The sequence below is a fragment of the Salmo salar genome, chromosome 21, assembly GCF_965601325.2.
Source record: "Salmo salar chromosome 21, fSalSal1, whole genome shotgun sequence".
NCBI classification, from domain to species: domain Eukaryota; kingdom Metazoa; phylum Chordata; class Actinopteri; order Salmoniformes; family Salmonidae; genus Salmo; species Salmo salar.
Window position 1 is genome coordinate 47,396,717 of NC_138311.1, and position 21,715 is coordinate 47,418,431.

Genomic DNA, 21,715 nt, shown 5'->3' on the forward strand with positions numbered 1-21,715 from the left:
ATACTATAAATGGCTACAGTACATGGACTATCTGAGTTGTATTTTATTTTTGCACTGTCTCTATGCACACTCACAGGACTCTACACACTCACACACACTGACACTCCAATATACACACACACACACACACACATACACTTAATTTGCTCATGCACACAACCTGCACACACATTTATAGTGACTCTACACACACGCACACACACTCACATACAATGATCATATATGCTGCTGCTACCCTGTTTATCATATATCCTGATGCCTAGTCACCTTACCCCCAGTATCCATGCACGTTGTAAATATGGTATTGGCACTGACCTTGGAATTGATCCTGTATATAGCTACTGACCCTGGAACTGACCCTGTATATAGCTACTGACCAGGGAATTGATCCTGTATATAGCTACTGACCAGGGAATTGATCCTGTATATAGCTACTGACCCTGGAACTGACCCTGTATATAGCTACTGACCCTGGAACTGACACTGTATATAGCTACTGACCCTGGAACTGACCCTACATATAGCTACTGACCCTGGAATTGACCCTGTATATAGCTACTGACCCTGGAACTGACCCTGTATATAGCTACTGACCCTGGAACTGACCCTACATATAGCTACTGACCCTGGAATTGACCCTACATATAGCTACTGACCCTGGAATTGACCCAGTATATCGCTACTGACCCTGGAATTGACCCTGTATATAGCTACTGACCCTGGAACTGACCCTGCATATAGCTACTGACCAGGGAACTGACCCTGTATATAGCTACTGACCCTGGAACTGACACTGTATATAGCTACTGACCCTGGAACTGACCCTGCATATAGCTACTGACCCTGGAATTGACCCTGTATATAGCTACTGACCCTGGAATTGACACAGTATATAGCTACTGACCCTGGAACTGACCCTGCATATAGCTACTGACAAGGGAATTGACCCTGTATATAGCTACTGACCCTGGAATTGACCCTGCATATAGCTACTGACCAGGGAATTGATCCTGTATATAGCTACTGACCCTGGAACTGACCCTGTATATAGCTACTGACCCTGGAATTGACACAGTATATAGCTACTGACCCTGGAATTGATCCTGTATATAGCAACTGACCCTGGAATTGACCCTGCATATAGCTACTGACCCTGGAATTGAACCTGTATATAGCTACTGACCCTGTAATTGACCCTGCATATAGCTACTGACCAGGGAATTGACCCTGTATATAGCTACTGACGCTGGAACTGACCCTGTATATAGCTACTGACCCTGGAATTGATCCTGTATATAGCTACTGACCCTGGAATTGACCCTGTATATCGCTACTGACCCTGGAATTGACCCTGTATATAGCTACTGACCCTGGAATTGACACAGTATATAGCTACTGACCCTGGAACTGACCCTGTATATAGCAACTGACCCTGGAATTGACCCTGTATATAGCTACTGACCCTGGAATTGACCCTGTATATAGCTACTGACCCTGGAACTGACCCTGTATATAGCTACTGACCCTGGAACTGACCCTGCATATAGCTACTGACCCTGGAATTGACCCTGTATATAGCTACTGACCTTGGAATTGACACTGTATATAGCTACTGACCCTGGAACTGACCCTGTATATAGCTACTGACCCTGGAATTGACCCTGTATATAGCTACTGACCCTGGAACTGACCCTGTATATAGCTACTGACCCTGGAACTGACCCTACATATAGCTACTGACCCTGGAATTGACCCTGTATATAGCTACTGACTCTGGAACTGACCCTGCATATAGCTACTGACCCTGGAACTGACCCTGTATGTAGCTACTGACCCTGGAACTGACCCTGCATATAGGTACTGACCCTGGAACTGACCCTGCATATAGCTACTGACCCTGGAATTGACCCTGTATATAGCTACTGACCCTGGAACTGACCCTGAATATAGCTACTGACCCTGGAACTGACCCTGTATATAGCTACTGACCCTGGAACTGACCCTGCATATAGCTACTGACCCTGGAACTGACCCTGCATATAGCTACTGACCCTGGAACTGACCCTGCATATAGCTACTGACCAGGGAACTGACCCTGTATATAGCTACTGACCAGGGAACTGACACTGTATATAGCTACTGACCCTGGAACTGACCCTGCATATAGCTACTGACCCTGGAACTGACCCTGCATATAGCTACTGACCCTGGAACTGACCCTGCATATAGCTACTGACCAGGGAACTGACACTGTATATAGCTACTGACCAGGGAACTGACACTGTATATAGCTACTGACCAGGGAACTGACCCTGTATATAGCTACTGACCAGGGAACTGACACTGTATATAGCTACTGACCAGGGAACTGACACTGTATATAGCTACTGACCAGGGAACTGACACTGTATATAGCTACTGACCAGGGAACTGACACTGTATATAGCTACTGACCAGGGAACTGACCCTGTATATAGCTACTGACCAGGGAACTGACCCTGTATATAGCTACTGACCAGGGAACTGACACTGTATATAGCTACTGACCAGGGAACTGACACTGTATATAGCTACTGACCAGGGAACTGACACTGTATATAGCTACTGACCAGGGAACTGACACTGTATATAGCTACTGACCAGGGAACTGACACTGTATATAGCTACTGACCAGGGAACTGACACTGTATATAGCTACTGACCAGGGAACTGACACTGTATATAGCTACTGACCAGGGAACTGACACTGTATATAGCTACTGACCAGGGAACTGACACTGTATATAGCTACTGACCAGGGAACTGACACTGTATATAGCTACTGACCAGGGAACTGACCCTGTATATAGCTACTGACCAGGGAACTGACACTGTATATAGCTACTGACCAGGGAACTGACCCTGTATATAGCTACTGACCAGGGAACTGACCCTGTATATAGCTACTGACCAGGGAACTGACCCTGTATATAGCTACTGACCAGGGAACTGACACTGTATATAGCTACTGACCCGGGAACTGACACTGTATATAGCTACTGACCAGGGAACTGACACTGTATATAGCTACTGACCAGGGAACTGACCCTGTATATAGCTACTGACCAGGGAACTGACCCTGTATATAGCTACTGACCAGGGAACTGACCCTGTATATAGCTACTGACCAGGGAACTGACCCTGTATATAGCTACTGACCAGGGAACTGACACTGTATATAGCTACTGACCAGGGAACTGATCCTGCATATAGCTACTGACCCTGGAACTGACACTGTATATAGCTACTGACCAGGGAACTGACCCTGTATATAGCTACTGACCAGGGAACTGACCCTGTATATAGCTACTGACCAGGGAACTGACACTGTATATAGCTACTGACCCTGGAACTGACCCTGTATATAGCTACTGACCAGGGAACTGACACTGTATATAGCTACTGACCAGGGAACTGACACTGTATATAGCTACTGACCAGGGAACTGACACTGTATATAGCTACTGACCAGGGAACTGACACTGTATATAGCTACTGACCAGGGAACTGACCCTGTATATAGCTACTGACCAGGGAACTGACACTGTATATAGCTACTGACCAGGGAACTGACCCTGTATATAGCTACTGACCAGGGAACTGACACTGTATATAGCTACTGACCAGGGAACTGACCCTGTATATAGCTACTGACCAGGGAACTGACCCTGTATATAGCTACTGACCAGGGAACTGACCCTGTATATAGCTACTGACCAGGGAACTGACACTGTATATAGCTACTGACCAGGGAACTGACACTGTATATAGCTACTGACCAGGGAACTGACACTGTATATAGCTACTGACCAGGGAACTGACCCTGTATATAGCTACTGACCAGGGAACTGACCCTGTATATAGCTACTGACCAGGGAACTGACCCTGTATATAGCTACTGACCAGGGAACTGACCCTGTATATAGCTACTGACCAGGGAACTGACACTGTATATAGCTACTGACCAGGGAACTGATCCTGCATATAGCTACTGACCCTGGAACTGACACTGTATATAGCTACTGACCAGGGAACTGACCCTGTATATAGCTACTGACCAGGGAACTGACCCTGTATATAGCTACTGACCAGGGAACTGACACTGTATATAGCTACTGACCCAGGAACTGACCCTGTATATAGCTACTGACCAGGGAACTGACACTGTATATAGCTACTGACCAGGGAACTGACACTGTATATAGCTACTGACCAGGGAACTGATCCTGCATATAGCTACTGACCCTGGAACTGACACTGTATATAGCTACTGACCAGGGAACTGACACTGTATATAGCTACTGACCAGGGAACTGACACTGTATATAGCTACTGACCAGGGAACTGACACTGTATATAGCTACTGACCAGGGAACTGACCCTGTATATAGCTACTGACCAGGGAACTGACCCTGTATATAGCTACTGACCAGGGAACTGACCCTGTATATAGCTACTGACCCTGGAATTGACCCTGTATATAGCTACTGACCAGGGAACTGACCCTGTATATAGCTACTGACCAGGGAACTGACCCTGTATATAGCTACTGACCAGGGAACTGACCCTGTATATAGCTACTGACCAGGGAACTGACCCTGTATATAGCTACTGACCAGGGAACTGACCCTGTATATAGCTACTGACCAGGGAACTGACCCTGTATATAGCTACTGACCAGGGAACTGACCCTGTATATAGCTACTGACCAGGGAACTGACCCTGTATATAGCTACTGACCAGGGAACTGACACTGTATATAGCTACTGACCAGGGAACTGACCCTGTATATAGCTACTGACCAGGGAACTGACACTGTATATAGCTACTGACCAGGGAACTGACCCTGTATATAGCTACTGACCAGGGAACTGACACTGTATATAGCTACTGACCAGGGACCTGACACTGTATATAGCTACTGACCAGGGATCTGACCCTGTATATAGCTACTGACCAGGGAACTGACACTGTATATAGCTACTGACCAGGGAACTGACCCTGTATATAGCTACTGACCAGGGAACTGACACTGTATATAGCTACTGACCAGGGAACTGACACTGTATATAGCTACTGACCAGGGAACTGACACTGTATATAGCTACTGACCAGGGAACTGACCCTGTATATAGCTACTGACCAGGGAACTGACACTGTATATAGCTACTGACCAGGGAACTGACCCTGTATATAGCTACTGACCAGGGAACTGACACTGTATATAGCTACTGACCAGGGAACTGACACTGTATATAGCTACTGACCAGGGAACTGACCCTGTATATAGCTACTGACCAGGGAACTGACACTGTATATAGCTACTGACCAGGGAACTGACACTGTATATAGCTACTGACCAGGGAACTGACCCTGTATATAGCTACTGACCAGGGAACTGACACTGTATATAGCTACTGACCAGGGAACTGACACTGTATATAGCTACTGACCAGGGAACTGACCCTGTATATAGCTACTGACCAGGGAACTGACACTGTATATAGCTACTGACCCTGGAACTGACACTGTATATAGCTTCTTACTCGTGTTCTTTTTTCTTGTTTTTGTTCGACTTGATGCTGTTTACCACATTGTTGGGTGTAGAGCTTGACAGAGAGGCATTTCACTGTACTTGTGCGTGTGACATTAAAAGTTGAAACAAACACACACCCACACGTGCCCGTTTGATATCCATCTCAGAGACTCTTATCAGGGAGACACAGCAGTGACTCAGAGACTCACAGTTGCAGAAATGTTACTGGCCCCTTGAGGTGAGAGGACTGGGTGTTGGAACTGTTACGTGGCATATGCATACAGAGCTGATATGAACTTTAAAACATGTGGCTTCATTGAATTAGGCTTCATTAAATAATGACCTCATATCACATTAATAGCACATTACAGTAAGATTGAATAATTACTATGCAATATCTAATAACATATTCTAGACTCTGAATACAGATGTTTTGTTGTTGTTGTTGTTTTACTCCTCAGTGTTTGATGTATTGTGAGGGGCATTGTGTTAGCTGGTTGGGGTGGTATGAAGCAAAGGGGCGAGGGGGCACCACAGTTAATACTCCCTCTAGAACAGCCAGCCCAGCTCAAGGTGCCAAAACCTGAAGTGTTTTGTGCTACATTGCAGTCATCCCGTGACATGTTCAAAGAGGAACTCACTTTTTCACACCTTGCACATAGGCAGCAGGGCTGACAAGAACACACACACAGACCAAAATACGCCAGGGTGAAACTAGGCGGTACAAGAAATAGATCTTAACAGAAAATAACAAAACAGTGGAGCAAAATACACTTCTCTTTCTCTCTCTTTCCTCTCTGATGTTTTCACACTCCTATTCCTGCGAGGGGCTAATTTGTTGCCTTCGTCAGACTGTAAAGGACCACCAGCGCCGGTCAGTCTCTCTAAACCCTAGTGAGGTATAGTGTTACTCAAAGGGGCTCTCCTCAGAAATAAGGAGCCACCTACAAGATAAAGCACGGCCATGGTCTCACTTTTAATAGGGAGCTCTGAGACATTTTTTGTTGTTGTTGCATGTTTGAAGTTGAGAGCAGCACCCCAAACCTCCCCATTCCCAGAAAGACTGTTCACAGGCTGTTGAATTTGAAGAAAACAGAACCAGTCAGGTTGAATTACAGAGCGACTCTCCTTTTTGTTTTCAAAATGGTGGACCGCATCGGGGAAAGGCTGGGTATGGCAGCCATAATGATAGCCCTAGCTGCCAACAGGTTGGCTGGCTATGGAAACCAACGGCATCGCTACTGCCCTGCTCTCTCCTGAAGCCTGCTTCTCCACAGAGATTTTCTCCATTCTTAGATTCTCCGTCTGCATAGTTGAGAAATGATCAGCTTAAGCGTGCCCAGACATCTCCACAAGGTTAGGTTTCCAGCAGAGCCGGGTCATCTTTGACTTTCATAAGAAATACACAGTGGTTGACAAGCCCTAAAAGTCCCCCGCAACGCTGTTCATTCTATAGTTTATTTCTGAATGTTCTGTGATTCCTAGTGCTCACCGAACTACTTTATGTTTTCACATTAGAGCAGAAGAGGTCGTAGTTAATGCATGTCCCTGTCCTGTGATTCCACAACGCCCACCTTGGTCTCGAGTCTGTTGCCATGCTCATGATGATGCCTGAGTTACGGGGTCGGCGGAGTTGATACCACTTCTATCTGGGATGATCATTTGATCCGCGGCTCTCTCCCCGGAGGAACCCCCAAGTGGAAAACGCAAGTTTTTATAGTCTTCATGGTCTCCCAGAGAAAGTGGCAGGAATAATAGTGCTTCAAATATTCACTGGAGCTAAGCTCATAATCATCCGTCCTGGAGCTTGTACAGGCAGTGTGTGTGTGTGTGTGTGTGTGTGTGTGTGTGTGTGTGTGTGTGTGTGTGTGTGTGTGTGTGTGTGTGTGTGTGTGTGTGTGTGTGTGTGTGTGTGTGTGTTTAGGATACAAGGGGATTCCATAGCTTAGCAGCATACGAGCCAGATCCCTATTTGAGTGGCGTAAGCTGCAGCCTAATTATCCCCTTGCGCTAATTATCACCTTTCCAGGTATCCTAAGAACTCACACACACTCATTCAGCCCCTGACTAAAAGACATTCACAGATGCCCTAAATCCCTTTGGTTATAGATGTGAGCTGTTGTATCTCTTTGACAACAGATATCCTGGCCAGGATAACTGACAGATAACATTACAGTGTGGGGCCTAGTGGATGTGGCCTAGTGGATGTAGCCTAGTGGTTGTAGCCTAGTGGATGTAGCCCAATGGATGTAGCCTAGTGGATGTGGCCCAGTGGATGTAGCCTAGTGGATGTAGCCCAGTGGATGTAGCCTAGTGGATGTGGCCCAGTGGATGTAGCCCAGTGGATGTGGCCCAGTGGATGTAGCCCAGTGGATGTAGCCTAGTGGATGTGGCCCAGTGGATGTAGCCTAGTGGATGTAGCCCAGTGGATGTAGCCTAGTGGATGTGGCCCAGTGGATGTAGCCTAGTGGATGTAGCCCAGTGGATGTGCCCCAGTGGATGTAGCCTAGTGGATGTAGCCCAGTGGATGTAGCCTAGTGGATGTAGCCCAGTGGTTGTATCCCAGTGGATGTAGCCCAGTGGATGTGGCCTAGTGGATGTAGCCTAGTGGATGTGGCCCAGTGGATGTGGCCCAGTGGATGTGGCTTAGTGGATGTAGCCTAGTGGATGTGGCCCAGTGGATGTGGCCTAGTGGATGTAGCCTAGTGGATGTGGCCCAGTGGATGTAGCCCAGTGGATGTAGCCTAGTGGATATAGCCTAGTGGATGTGGCCCAGTGGATGTGGCCCAATGGATGTAGCCCAGTGGATATAGCCTAGTGGATGTGGCCCAGTGGATGTGGCCCAGTGGATGAAGCCTAGTGGATATAGCCTAGTGGATGTAGCCCAGTGGATGTAGCCCAGTGGATGTGGCCCAGTGGATGTGGCCCAGTGGATGTGGCCCAGTGGATGTAGCCTAGTGGATGTAGCCTTGTGGATGTGGCCTCTCAGAGAGTGCATAGGCCACATAGCCTCTGGGGATTGCTAGGGGGTTAGGGTGCAGGTAGTTAAGGAACACAAGGGAAGCCTGCTTTCTTGTTTTGTACCTTGTGGGGATGTTATTCAGGTAACATGGATCCTGGTATATGTGTGTGAGGGTGGGAGGAGGAGGAGAGCAGATGTGTTTTACACTGTCATCAACATGTGAAAGAGCTGCTGGGATTCATTTGCTGTTGCTCAATAGTGGGCAGTTACTATCAGTGGGACCTCCACTAACAACTAGCACACACGGACTCATGCGGGCAAACACACACGCATGCAAGTGTGCATACACACACACACAGACATCTTTGAATGAATGCTGCCTACACTGCCAGCTGGTCACTGGCATGGTATGACTGCAGTTACCACAGACCAGACCAGAGATGCTCCTCATGCCTAGTGCTCTCTCTCTCTCTCTCTCTCTGTGTGTCTCTCTGTCTCTGTGTCTCTCTGTCTCTCTCTGTGTCTCTCTGTCTCTCTTTATCTCTCTGTCTTTCTCTCTCTCTCGTCACTCACAATGAGACGTAAAACAGCTACCAAAGTACTCTGGTGCAGTACTTAATTGCAATGTAGGTTTTGCTTAGCTTTTCATGAAGGATAACAAAAGGGCTAATAGTAATCTATACCAACAGCACCTTATGTTATTGTAGAAGCCTAATACATCTGACAGGAGGAGTAAGGCACTATCAGATGGAAATACATTTATTAATGCTCCTAATCAGCTTCAGATAAATTCATTTCACACTGATTACATGTATTCATCCAAATGTGCATATATTTAGCCCAGGTAATTTATTTTCCACTCTAGTGTCTCACCAATAAACACACAAACACACCCCGTGAGTGTGATCAACAAAGCTCCCCATAACAGTTATTGGCTGATGTAAAAAGGGCTTTATAAATACATTTGTTCGATTGATTGCAATTGATGACGGCAGGGAAGAAGTGGAGTCTGAACAGAGGCCCAGCAGGAGAGAGGACAGTTGCTCAGGGTTCCCCTGTCAGTTAAAAGAACCTTGGTTAATCCATGGAGTGACAGGACTCCCTAGGCAGGTGGTGAGGACTTGAAGGGCTGGAACAGGCAGCAGGACCAACCTGGCACAGACCATCACCACAACCTGCAACACAAAGTTAGACACGCATTGCTCCTGTGTCTGTGTGTGTGTGTGTGTGTGTGTGTGTGTGTGTGTGTGTGTGTGTGTGTGTGTGTGTGTGTGTGTGTGTGTGTGTGTGTGTGTGTGTGTGTGTGTGTGTGTGTGTGTGTGTGTGTGTGTGTGTGTGTGTGTGTGTGTGTGTGTGTGTGTATAAAGAGAGAGTAGAAGGGATAGGTATCTTATTAGGCTACAAATAATTAGGCTACAAATAATATAAAAGGAGAGATAACAAACATATTTTCCAGGGTTTGTGAAAATAATGCTCTGTGTAGGATTTAACCCCAGCTCCAACATTCCAAAAAGGTTATGTTAAATTAAACAGCTCCTCAATATTTACGCGTCTCTGTGAGATTTAAACTTTGCACAAACAAGACTACCTAAATTGATAGCAGAGCATAGCCGAGAAGAGCGATGACTACTATGTGTGTTATTTTGTCTTGACTTGCCACTCTGACAGCAGGGCCATGTTTTGACATGCCAGTCAGATTAGGCAGAATTACCATTCCTTCTTCCTCCGCCTGAAAATGTAATGAGCAACCTGTTTTTCTGATTGTGAAACATGGTTTAAAACTCTCCTAATGTTCTAATGGCCCCTTCTGGTGCCATCTGCACCACAAAGGTGAAAATCACATTTAGCCTCAGTACAAGAACAAGTAGCAAGTCACAATCTAGATATATACAGTACCAGTCAGAAGTTTGGACACACCTACGCATTCAAGGGTTTTTCTTTATTTTTACTATTTTCTACATTGTAGAATGATAGTGAAGACATCAAAACTATGAAATAACACATACAGAATCATGTAGGAAGCTTTTTGTTTTTAAACAAATCAAAATATATTTATATATTAGATTCTTCAAAGTAGCCACCCTTTTCCTTGATGACATCTTTTCACACTCTTTGCATTCTCTCAACCAGCTTCATGAATAATGCTTTTCCAACAGTCTTGAAGGAGTTCCCACATATGCTGAGCACTTGTTGGCTGCTTTTCCTTCACTCTGCGGTCCAACTCATCCCAAACCATCTCAATTGGGTTGAGGTTGGGTGATTGTGGAGGCCAGGTCATCTGAAGTAGCACTCCATCACTCTCATTCTTGGTCAAATAGCACTTACACAGCCTGGAGGTGTGTTTTGTGTCATTGTCCTGTTGAAAAACAAATAATAGTCCAACTAAGCGCAAACCACATGGGATGGCGTATCGCTGCAGAATGCGATGGTAGCCATGCTGGGTCAGTGTGCCTTGAATTCTAAATAAATCACAGACAGTGTCACCAGCAAAGCACCCCCACACAATCACACCTCCTCCTCCTTGCTTCACGGTGGGAACCACATCTGCAGAGATCATCCGTTCACCTACTCTGCATCTCATAAAGACACCGCGGTTGAAACCAACAATCTCAAATTTGGACTCAACAGACCAAAGGACAGATGTCCACTGGTCTAATGTCCATTGCTCATGTTTCTTGGCCCAAGCAAGTCTCTTCTCCTTATTGGTGTCCTTTAGTAGTAGTTTCTTTGCAGCAGTTTGACCATGAAGGTATGATTCACACAGTCTCCTCTGAACAGTTGATGTAGAGATGTGTCTGTTACTTGAACTCTGTGAAGCATTTATTTTGGCTGCAATCTGAGATGCAGTTAACTCTAATGAACTTATCCTCTGCAGCAGAGGTAACTCTGGGTCTTCCTTTCCTGTGGCTGTCCTCATGAGAGCCAGTTTCATCATAGCTATAATGAATACTCAGGGAGAAAAAGGTGTAGATTCACGCGCAGAGCGCGGCAGGTGTTTATTTCACCTTCACAGAAGGCAGGAATTGTGGTCACAGGCAGGCAATGGTCATACACAGGTAGGCAAACAGGCAGGTGAATCAAAACTAGGACTGAAGGCTATAACTGGTTCTCACAAACGAGCTAGGAAAAGGCTTAGTAGATTCAAAACGAACAATAACTCACAAAGGCACAAACAGAATGAACTGAACTAAATAAGGAGCTGATGAGACCAAGTGAGTAACTAAAACAGGTGAAAACATTGAACAAAAATGAAAGACAGGGCTACGTTCAAGAACACAACGAAACAGAACACAAGGTTGACTAAGAAAATAAATACAGAACCTTACAATAGCGCTTTATGTTTTTTGTGACTTTACTTGAAGAAACGTTCAAAGTTCTTGTTCTTGCCATAATAGGGACTTGGTCTTTTACCAAGTAGTGCTATCTTCTGTATACCACCCCTACCTTGTCACAACACAACTGATTGGCTCAAACGCATTAAGGACAGAAATCCCACAAATTAACTTTTAACAAGGCAAACCTTTTAATTGAAATGCATTCCAGGTGACTACCTCATGAAGCTGGTTGAGAGAATGCCAAGAGTGTGGAAAGCTTTCATCAATGCTAGTTTGAAGAATATAGTGGCTAGTGGCTAGTTTGAAGAATATATTTTTGATTTGTTTAACACTTTCAGTTACGACATGATTCCATTTGTGTTATTTCATCTTTTTGATGTCTTCACTACTATTCTACAATGTAGGACAGAGTAAACATAAAGAAAAACCCTGGATTGAGTAGGTGTGTCCAAACTTTTGACTGGTACTGTATATATACGGTATATATAGTGAGAGATAGATTCATAGATATAGAGAGAGAGAGAGTCTGGGCTCAATTTTATATATAGATGCACTCAAAACAAGGATAATTTGTCCTATTGGGTTTGTTTTTCCGCTGAAATCAATGCAAAATATGGAGCACCTCATCGTCGTACTGAAAATAGCATTAGCGTGAAATCGATGGCTAACCTGCAGCCAAGAGCAAAATCCATTTAGTTAAGTGAATTCAGGTCAACATCACAGAGCAAATGAAAAGCCTAAATTGATCGTGGCAGTTATTTTGACAGTTTATTACAGAACAAAGGAATTGTTTAAAGACCCAACGGTGTAAAGTGTATGTGCAGAATGGCTGCCTTTCATAGGGCATTAGTTTCAGTCCAGGTTTGTAACCGGTAGCGTTGTTTGTTCTGAGAAAAGCCTGTGATGTGTTTGTGTGTGTTTGTGGTTCTGTAACAGTTCTATACAACTAGAGATGGACCGGCCAGATAGAATCACACAGGAGGCAGCTGACTACTGCACAACTGCTCCTACATTTGCATATTAATTGACCCGTATTCACTCTAAACAGGAATAAATATCTATCTACAGTAGTTCATGACTCTACAGAATGATCAAACTAAATCCTCCCTCTGTACTCATAGCCTCTCATTTTCTCTTTCATCTGCTCATGTGGGTTGATCATCAGTCACTCCTTTGTATTTTTCTTGTAATCCTTTCCGTGTGAGGACATCACCCTTCTGTCTGATTTGGCCTTTGTTTCTAAAGGCTTTGGCTTTCCTTCAGCCACCATGTGAAGGAACCATTTTGAGAGTTTTCTATCTTTAACTTCCTCCAGTCTTGTGAATAGGCTATCCAAAGGAAGACTATTTGGCTTTTTGTGTGTACGCTATGCATGTCTAAAACTGTTTGTGTGAGTGTGTGTGAGGGGGCCGGTATGGATCCGGCAGGGATCCGGTAGGGAGCTGGTAGGGGGCCGGTAGGGGCCTTGAACATTTATCTAGAGGATTGACATGTGCTCAGGCAGGCCACAGATGGTGGCTGTGTAACGGGAGGGAGGAAACGAGGGCGGGAGAGAGGAAAGGAGGGAGAGAGGAAAGGAGGCAAGGAGATAGGAAAGGAAGGAGAGAGGAAAGGAGGGAAGGAGAGAGGAAAGGAGGGTAGGAGGGAGGAAAGGAGGGAGGGAGGGAGGGAGGGAGGGAGGGAGGGAGGGAGGGAGGGAGGGAGGGAGGGAGGGAGGGAGGGAGGGAGGGAGGGAGGGAGGGAGGGAGGGAGGGAGGGAGGGAGTAAAGGAAGGAGGGAGGAAAGGGGGGATAGAGGAAGGAGGGAGGGAGAAAGGGAGGGAGGAAAGAAGGGAGAGAGTAAAGCAGGAGGGAGTAAGGGGAAAGGAGGGCCGTCTGGGCGCCGGAGTAAATCTTTCTCTTGCTCTCTCTTTCTTATTTCTCTCTCCTTTTCTCCAGCTCAGGACCCCCTAGATACATTCCAGCTCAGGACCCCCTAGATACATTCCAGCTCAGAACCCCCTAGATACATTCCAGCTCAGAACCCCCTAGATAAATTCCAGCTCAGAACCCCCTTGATAAATTCCAGCTCAGGACCCCCTAGATAAATTCCAGCTCAGGACCCCCTAGATACATTCCAGCTCAGGACCCCCTAGATACATTCCAGCTCAGGACCCCCTAGATACATTCCAGCTCAGGACCCCCTAGATACATTCCAGCTCAGGACCCCCTAGATACATTCCAGCTCAGGACCCCCTAGATACATTCCAGCTCAGGACCCCCTAGATAAATGGGAGTTTAACTTAATTAGAGGCAGGCTACTGTTTCTGCCTCACAGCAGGGACTGGCACAGTGGAACCACCCCCTTCCTCCTGGCTGTTACACCCCTGACGTTCACACACACACACACACACACACACACACACACACACACACACACACACACACACACACACACACACACACACACACACATCTTGTAAAGCCTCCTGCCTACTCTGCCAGCTGATAAACAATGCAACAGCTACTGTATGGGAAACATCTACATTTCACTTCCCTGAGAGTAGTTACGGTATTATGGCAAATCATTCATACTGTAGGCTATTTCCATGTAACATTCTCAGGAAATAATATTCTACCTTTATTTCCCACCTCCCTGTGTGTGGAAAATCCCTACCTGTCTGTCTGTGATTATCATTAGATGGATTTTGGACCACTTCCAGCCTGCAGTAGCTAAGGCAGCCACCTCATTTCCACAGTGTTCAGACCACGCTTCCTGACCTACTCACTCCCCTGCCCCTCCCCCTCCCCTGCCCCCCCCCCCCTCCCTCACCTGCCCCTCCACCTTCCCCTCCAACTTCCCCTCCACCTTCCCCTCCCCTTTCCCCTCCAGTTGTTCGCTCAGGTGATCTGCACCGCTCACAGGCAGAGGGAGAGAGAGAAAAGAGAGAGAGGTAGAACAGAGAGAGCAGTTTTCCTCCGGTAGCTTCCACCTCATCTCTCATTACCCAGGCAGTGGTAGCGGCAGACAGGAGAGACAGGAGAGTGTGCGGATCACCTGGAGCCAGCAGTAGACCTGAAACATGTCTATTTATTTTTATGATCATATCAAACACATATCAAATATGGCTTTTTTCATGGAAGAGCCGCACAGAGAAAGGAAGAGAGATAGAGAGAAAGAGACTGTATGGAGTAGATACTAGCGCCTCCTGGCATATGCAAGGGCTCTGTCTGATGTGTCTGTTGAACTGTGGGGCTGTTTAAAATGGACGACGAGGAAGGAAGCCTCCCTCAGGAGAGGAGAGGACAGGTGTGGTCTCTGCAGAGCCTGAGGACGCGCTGTGGGACAGGCGATGATGTGGACAGGGTTGTCTTTTACGGAATTAATGATATGTGACAGGTATGGTATGCACCTGTTAGTTAGCGCATTTACATGCTCCTCAAAGGCAGTTAGCTCATATTGAAACAAACAGTTGTAGCTAATGGTCTTGATACTGGGATGTCTGTTTCATAGGATTTAGTGGATTTGTACTATATTCAAATTATGATGGGGTTTATTTAAGTATTTTAAACTGGGTGGTTAGAGCCCTGAATACTGATTGGCTGACAGCCATTGTAAATCAGACCGTATACCACGGGTATGACAAAACATTTATTTTTACTGCTCTAATTACTTTGATAACCAGTTTATAATAGCAATAAGGCACCTCAGGGGTTTGTGGTGTATGGCCAATATACCACGGCTAAGGGCTGTGTCCAGTCACTCCGCGATGCGTCGCGCATAAGAACAGCCCTTAGCTGTGGTATATTGGCCATATACCACACCCCCTCATGCATCATTGTTTAAATAAGACACAAGAGGCTGTGCTGTATCATGAATACAGTCACAGGTAAATGGCGTTGTTCAGCCTGACATGGTATTTAAAAATAACAACGAATGATATATTTTCATTAAAACGTTAATTTGACAAGTCAATTCATACAATTGAATTATTCCACCAGAAGAGATAGTCCGGACAAAAAAAATCAGGTTATTAGTTATTTTTGGTCATGTTGCTACAGACGCGAGCCAGTCATTAATTATTGCTGCATAGTTGCTATGCAAAAGGTCTGGTCGTCCATTCTAAACAAATTGGTTGCTATGCAGGCTGGATAGCTAACGTTCGTGTCACTTACTAGCTAGCTCGCCAACTTCAGCTAACTCAGTCACGTCAAACAATGAACCTAGCTGCATTTTTGTTTGTTAGAGCTTTCATTCAATTGGGATGTTTACCTGGATATGTCCATGATAATGACGTTGATGCGTGATTTCGACTTTCTCAAAAAAAGTTGTCTCGTCTGGGCACCGTTCACTCTATGTGTGGTACTACAGAGATCACAATTCTAAAGTGAAACATTGTTTCTGAGTTCAGACACGCAGAACAGCGAGGCTTACCAAACTAAATACTAGGTTTATATTAACACCCGCTGTACCAAACTAAATACTAGGTTTATATTAACCCCTGCTGTACCAAACTAAATGCTAGGTTTATATTAACCCCCTGCTGTACCAAACTAAATGCTAGGTTTATATTAACCCCCTGCTGTACCAAACTAAATACTAGGTTTATATTAACACCCGCTGTACCAAACTAAATACTAGGTTTATATTAACCCCTGCTGTACCAAACTAAATGCTAGGTTTATATTAACCCCTGCTGTACCAAACTAAATGCTAGGTTTATATTAACACCCGCTGTACCAAACTAAATACTAGGTTTATATTAACCCCCTGCTGTACCAAACTAAATACTAGGTTTATATTAACCCCTGCTGAACCAAACTAAATGCTAGGTTTATATTAACCCCTGCTGTACCAAACTAAATGTTAGGTTTATATTAACCCCCTGCTGTACCAAACTAAATGCTAGGTTTATATTAACACCCGCTGTACCAAACTAAATGCTAGGTTTATATTAGCCCCTGCTGTACCAAACTAAATGCTAGGTTTATATTAACCCCCTACTGTACCAAACTAAATGCTAGGTTTATATTAACCCCTGCTGTACCAAACTAAATGCTAGGTTTATATTAACCCCCTGCTGTACCAAACTAAATGCTAGGTTTATATTAACCCCCTGCTGTACCAAACTAAATGCTAGGTTTATATTAACCCCCTGCTGTACCAAACTAAATGCTAGGTTTATATTAACCCCCTGCTGTACCAAACTAAATGCTAGGTTTACATTAACCCCTGCTGTACCAAACTAAATGCTAGGTTTATATTAACCCCCTGCTGTACCAAACTAAATGCTAGGTTTATATTAACCCCCTGCTGTACCAAACTAAATGCTAGGTTTATATTAACCCCCTGCTGTACCAAACTAAATACTAGGTTTATATTAACCCCTGCTGTACCAAACTAAATGTTAGGTTTATATTAACCCCCTGCTGTACCAAACTAAATGCTAGGTTTATATTAACACCCGCTGTACCAAACTAAATGCTAGGTTTATATTAGCCCCTGCTGTACCAAACTAAATGCTAGGTTTATATTAACCCCCTACTGTACCAAACTAAATGCTAGGTTTATATTAACCCCTGCTGTACCAAACTAAATACTAGGTTTATATTAACCCCCTGCTGTACCAAACTAAATGCTAGGTTTATATTAACCCCCTGCTGTACCAAACTAAATGCTAGGTTTATATTAACACCCGCTGTACCAAACTAAATGCTAGGTTTATATTAACCCTTGCTGTACCAAACTAAATGCTAGGTTTATATTAACCCCCTACTGTACCAAACTAAATGCTAGGTTTATATTAACCCCCTGCTGTACCAAACTAAATGCTAGGTTTATATTAACACCCGCTGTACCAAACTAAATGCTAGGTTTATATTAACCCCCTGCTGTACCAAACTAAACGCTAGGTTTATATTAACCCCCTGCTGTACCAAACTAAACGCTAGGTTTATATTAACCCCCTGCTGTACCAAACTAAATGCTAGGTTTATATTAACCCCCGCTGTACCAAACTAAATGCTAGGCTTATATTAACACACGCTGTACCAAACTAAATGCTAGGCTTATATTAACACCCTGCTGTACCAAACTAAATGCTAGGCTTATATTAACACACGCTGTACCAAACTAAATGCTAGGCTTATATTAACCCCTGCTGTACCAAACTAAATGCTAGGCTTATATTAACACACGCTGTACCAAACTAAATGCTAGGCTTATATTAACCCCTGCTGTACCAAACTAAATGCTAGGCTGGAAGCAAGGGGAAATAATGTTTGACTTGAGATAAATACAAGAGATGATTCGGACAGCAACATGAACATGATATTCTGATGGAGACTCAGTGATCATTTTCAGATGTAACTGTTAGCAGGTGTAGGTATGTCTAGGACTGTCAAAAAAATCACTTAAAAAAATGTAGGCTACCTGTGCATCATCATCCACGCTGAAATAACTCCAGCATCCAAACAGTGCACTGCGTGTGCTCTTGCGACATTTGATTAATGGAAATGGACATCTGTTTACAAAACACCAGACGCAATCACGTTAGGTGATTGCGTCTTGCTGACAAATTGACCGTCTTTGTAGTCGGGCCACATGAAATGAGGCCGGAAGTGTCACAGTAAAAAGCGTCATGGTCAGTCACCCTAACACAGTTAATTTACTAGCCTAGGCTACAGTGTGTATTACCATGAGCTTCAAATAAGCCTACCTGTAGCCAGTGATCTAGCCTAGTGTGTTAAATAAAGGGGCTAAACTCTGATTGCGGGTCGTGGTGAAATATTTTTACGCTCCCTATACTTTCAATGCAAATTTCTGAAAAAGGTGGGTAAATCCTCCACTAGGCTTGCACCACTGCTGGTAGCCTACTATCTCAGCCGAGGAAATATTACACTATATTAACACACACAGGTTTCAGAAAAAACTGCTTATCTCGCACAACAAAACAACTGGGAACTCGAAAATCTAGCTGGATGGACTGGATGCGCGTTGATGTCTAGTTGTCTAGTGATATTGTCGACCATCATCAGCTGATCCAGGAAAGAAAACACATTTTGATAGAAAATAATAAAGTTAAATAGATGGTTGACTTCTTGTGGCCACGGAGAACACCAATTCCCACACACACCTGAAAAACAAAGAAATGAGCGTTCTAAACAGCTGACTGACAAAAGCAAACAATGATAAAATAACGGATAAATCTAATGAATTGGATTAAACTAATAGGCTATTTTGGAAAATCTATGCTTTTAAGGGTGCTCAGCTGAGGCTGAAATTCAGCACTACTGAGTGGACAGCGCCTCTATAGAATTTGCACCATTCATGGACAGGGAGACGGTTTGTGCAGCCATGTATAAATAAATGGTTTAAACCATTATAGAGAGGTGGGGGTGCTTTTATTTTCATATTTACCACTGCCTTTTAAAGAAATAGGTGAATGGTTAAATTAAGATTATTTAGAGACCCCCAAAAGTTTGACTTGGAGCTAATGTCTCATTCAGGGGAGCTGAGCAAGAGAGGGAGAGTGAGAGAGGGAGAGTCGAGAGAGAGAGGGAGAGAGAGAGGCAGACAGAGAGAGGGAGAGAGATGGAGGGAAAAGGGAGGGAGAGAGGCAGACAGAGAGAGGCAGACAGAGAGAGGGAGGGAGAGAGAGGGAGAGAGAGAGAGAGAGGGAGAGACAGAGAGAGGGAGAGAGAGGCAGAGAGAGAGGTAGAGAGAGGCAGAGAGAGAGGGGGAGAGAGAGAGGCAGAGAGAGAGAGGGAGAGAGCGAGAGGGAGAGAGATGGAGGGAAAAGAGAGGGAGAGAGGCAGAGAGAGGGAGGGAGAGAGAGGGGGAGAGAGAGAGAGGGAGAGTCGAGAGAGAGAGGGAGAGAGAGAGGCAGACAGAGAGAGGGAGAGAGATGGAGGGAAAAGAGAGGGAGAGAGGCAGACAGAGAGAGGCAGACAGAGAGAGGGAGGGAGAGGAGGGAGAGAGAGAGAGAGAGGGAGAGAGAGAGAGAGAGGGAGAGAGAGGCAGAGAGAGAGAGGTAGAGAGAGGCAGAGAGAGAGGGGGAGAGAGAGAGGCAGAGAGAGAGAGGGAGAGAGCAGCAGAGAGAGAGAGGGAGAGAGCAGCAGAGGGAGCGAGAGAGAGGCAGTGAAAGAGGGAGAGAGAGCAGGAGACGCAGAGAGAGAGCGGTCTGATGAAAATAGCAAGCGTTGTTGCTGCTTTGTTTCGGGATCCTTGAATGAGCACAATGAATCGATCGATGGAGAGGTGACGGACGGAGACAATGGATCTCTGTGAGTTCAGCAGGTCGGAACGGCGGCGTTCCACACACAATGGAGGTGCGACAAGACGGAGCGAAGGGTGGCGCTCCATCAAAGATGTCACCGGAGACAAAGCACACTCACTCCCTGGCTCTCTCTGTGGCAGAGTTGTTGTAACTCGCTTTATCCTAACTCAAACCTGCAGAAAACGGTTTGCTAACTACCGTCAAGAGTATGGCAACTTGTACGTATAGGTAGCATGTCTAAAGTAATTTGCAACCAGCACTATTGATTTAGACACACACAAACTGAGATCCCAGCCTGTATCAATCAATCAAATGTATTTATAAAGCCCTTTTCACAAAGTGCTATACAGACACCCAGCCTAAAACTCCAAACAGCTAGCAATGCAGATGTAGAAGCACGTGGCTAGGAAAAGTCCCTAGAAAGGCAGGAACCTAGGAAGAAACCTAGAGAGGAACCAGGCTCTGTAGTCTTTAGCCTGTAGCTTTAGTCCTGTAACATCTGCCACACTACTAGACCATGTGACCAGGGAGACAAACAGTTCAATGAATTGCTTTTGTTTGGGAGGTTACTGAATTTTCTTCATCCGCCTACCGCCCACCGCCACACACTGGCCAAGTATCTGAGCAACATAAGTAAAGTAACAAACAAACAGTTGTCTTCGTGTTTTTTCCTGCAAACATTTATCTTTGTCGGCCGATGAGTGATTCTAGGAATGGAAAGCATGCATCTTTCTCTCTCTTTTTCCAGGAAGAAATGAGTTGAATAATATCCTTTCCTAGAGGAACTGTGCCTACATATTTTCTGTGGCATAATAACACACTCAAGTCTAGATGGCAAAAACACAATTTCTTAAAGTGGATAGGATGCTAGCTGGTCTTTTCACTGGTCTTTCCCAAACTGCTCTTAGCTCAGAATAAAAAATAAAAAAAGGGTCAGATATTGAATTCAGCGAAAGGCAAATCCACTGCTGTTGCTGTAGTGGCGGGACTAAAGAGGGGAGGGTGTGTGAGGGTGGTTTAAGACGTTAAATGAAATCATGTTATATCCAACATATACCTAGACCACACAACGTGTTTTCACGTCTCACTTTTCAGCCTTTTCTTTCTCTCCATCTCTCTTTCTTTTCTTTTTTGATCGGCGAGGGCATTACCCTGTCTGAACTCCCCCTAAATCCTTGTGGTCACACCTCTTATTAAAGAGGGTTTTGTCCCACGCCCTACACCCCCCTCCGCTGCTCTTGGAATTCAGCCCGGGTCAGCAGATTTCAGCCCACCCCACCGTGCTTACTCTTTTTAATTTGCACCTGTTGTGCAGTTGTCCAGGAGGCAAGTGCCGAACCATACAGTCAAACAAAGATCATATTATGAACAGATATGCAATGCCTAATCTCCATGTACCCAAAGGGGAAAAGTGGAAAAAAACATATTTTTTTATTCTCTTCCATGGGAACGTGTGCGGGAATGGTATGCCGTTGGGATGTAAAGGTTTATGGTTTCCAAAAACTGTTGAGGGGAACCAAATAATATCCCCAAACAAGCAATTGACTTAAAAAACGCATAATTTTAAGCCACTTCCCATTCGCTGT

General features: G+C 45.0%; 1 protein-coding gene across 4 annotated transcripts in view; it reads left to right on the plus strand.

Annotated features, from left to right (window-relative positions):
* LOC106582417 (zinc finger E-box-binding homeobox 2) overlaps positions 1 to 21,715 on the plus strand; it is an 83,161-nt gene that overhangs the window by 45,832 nt on the left and 15,614 nt on the right. The gene's annotated exons all lie outside the window — the stretch shown is intronic.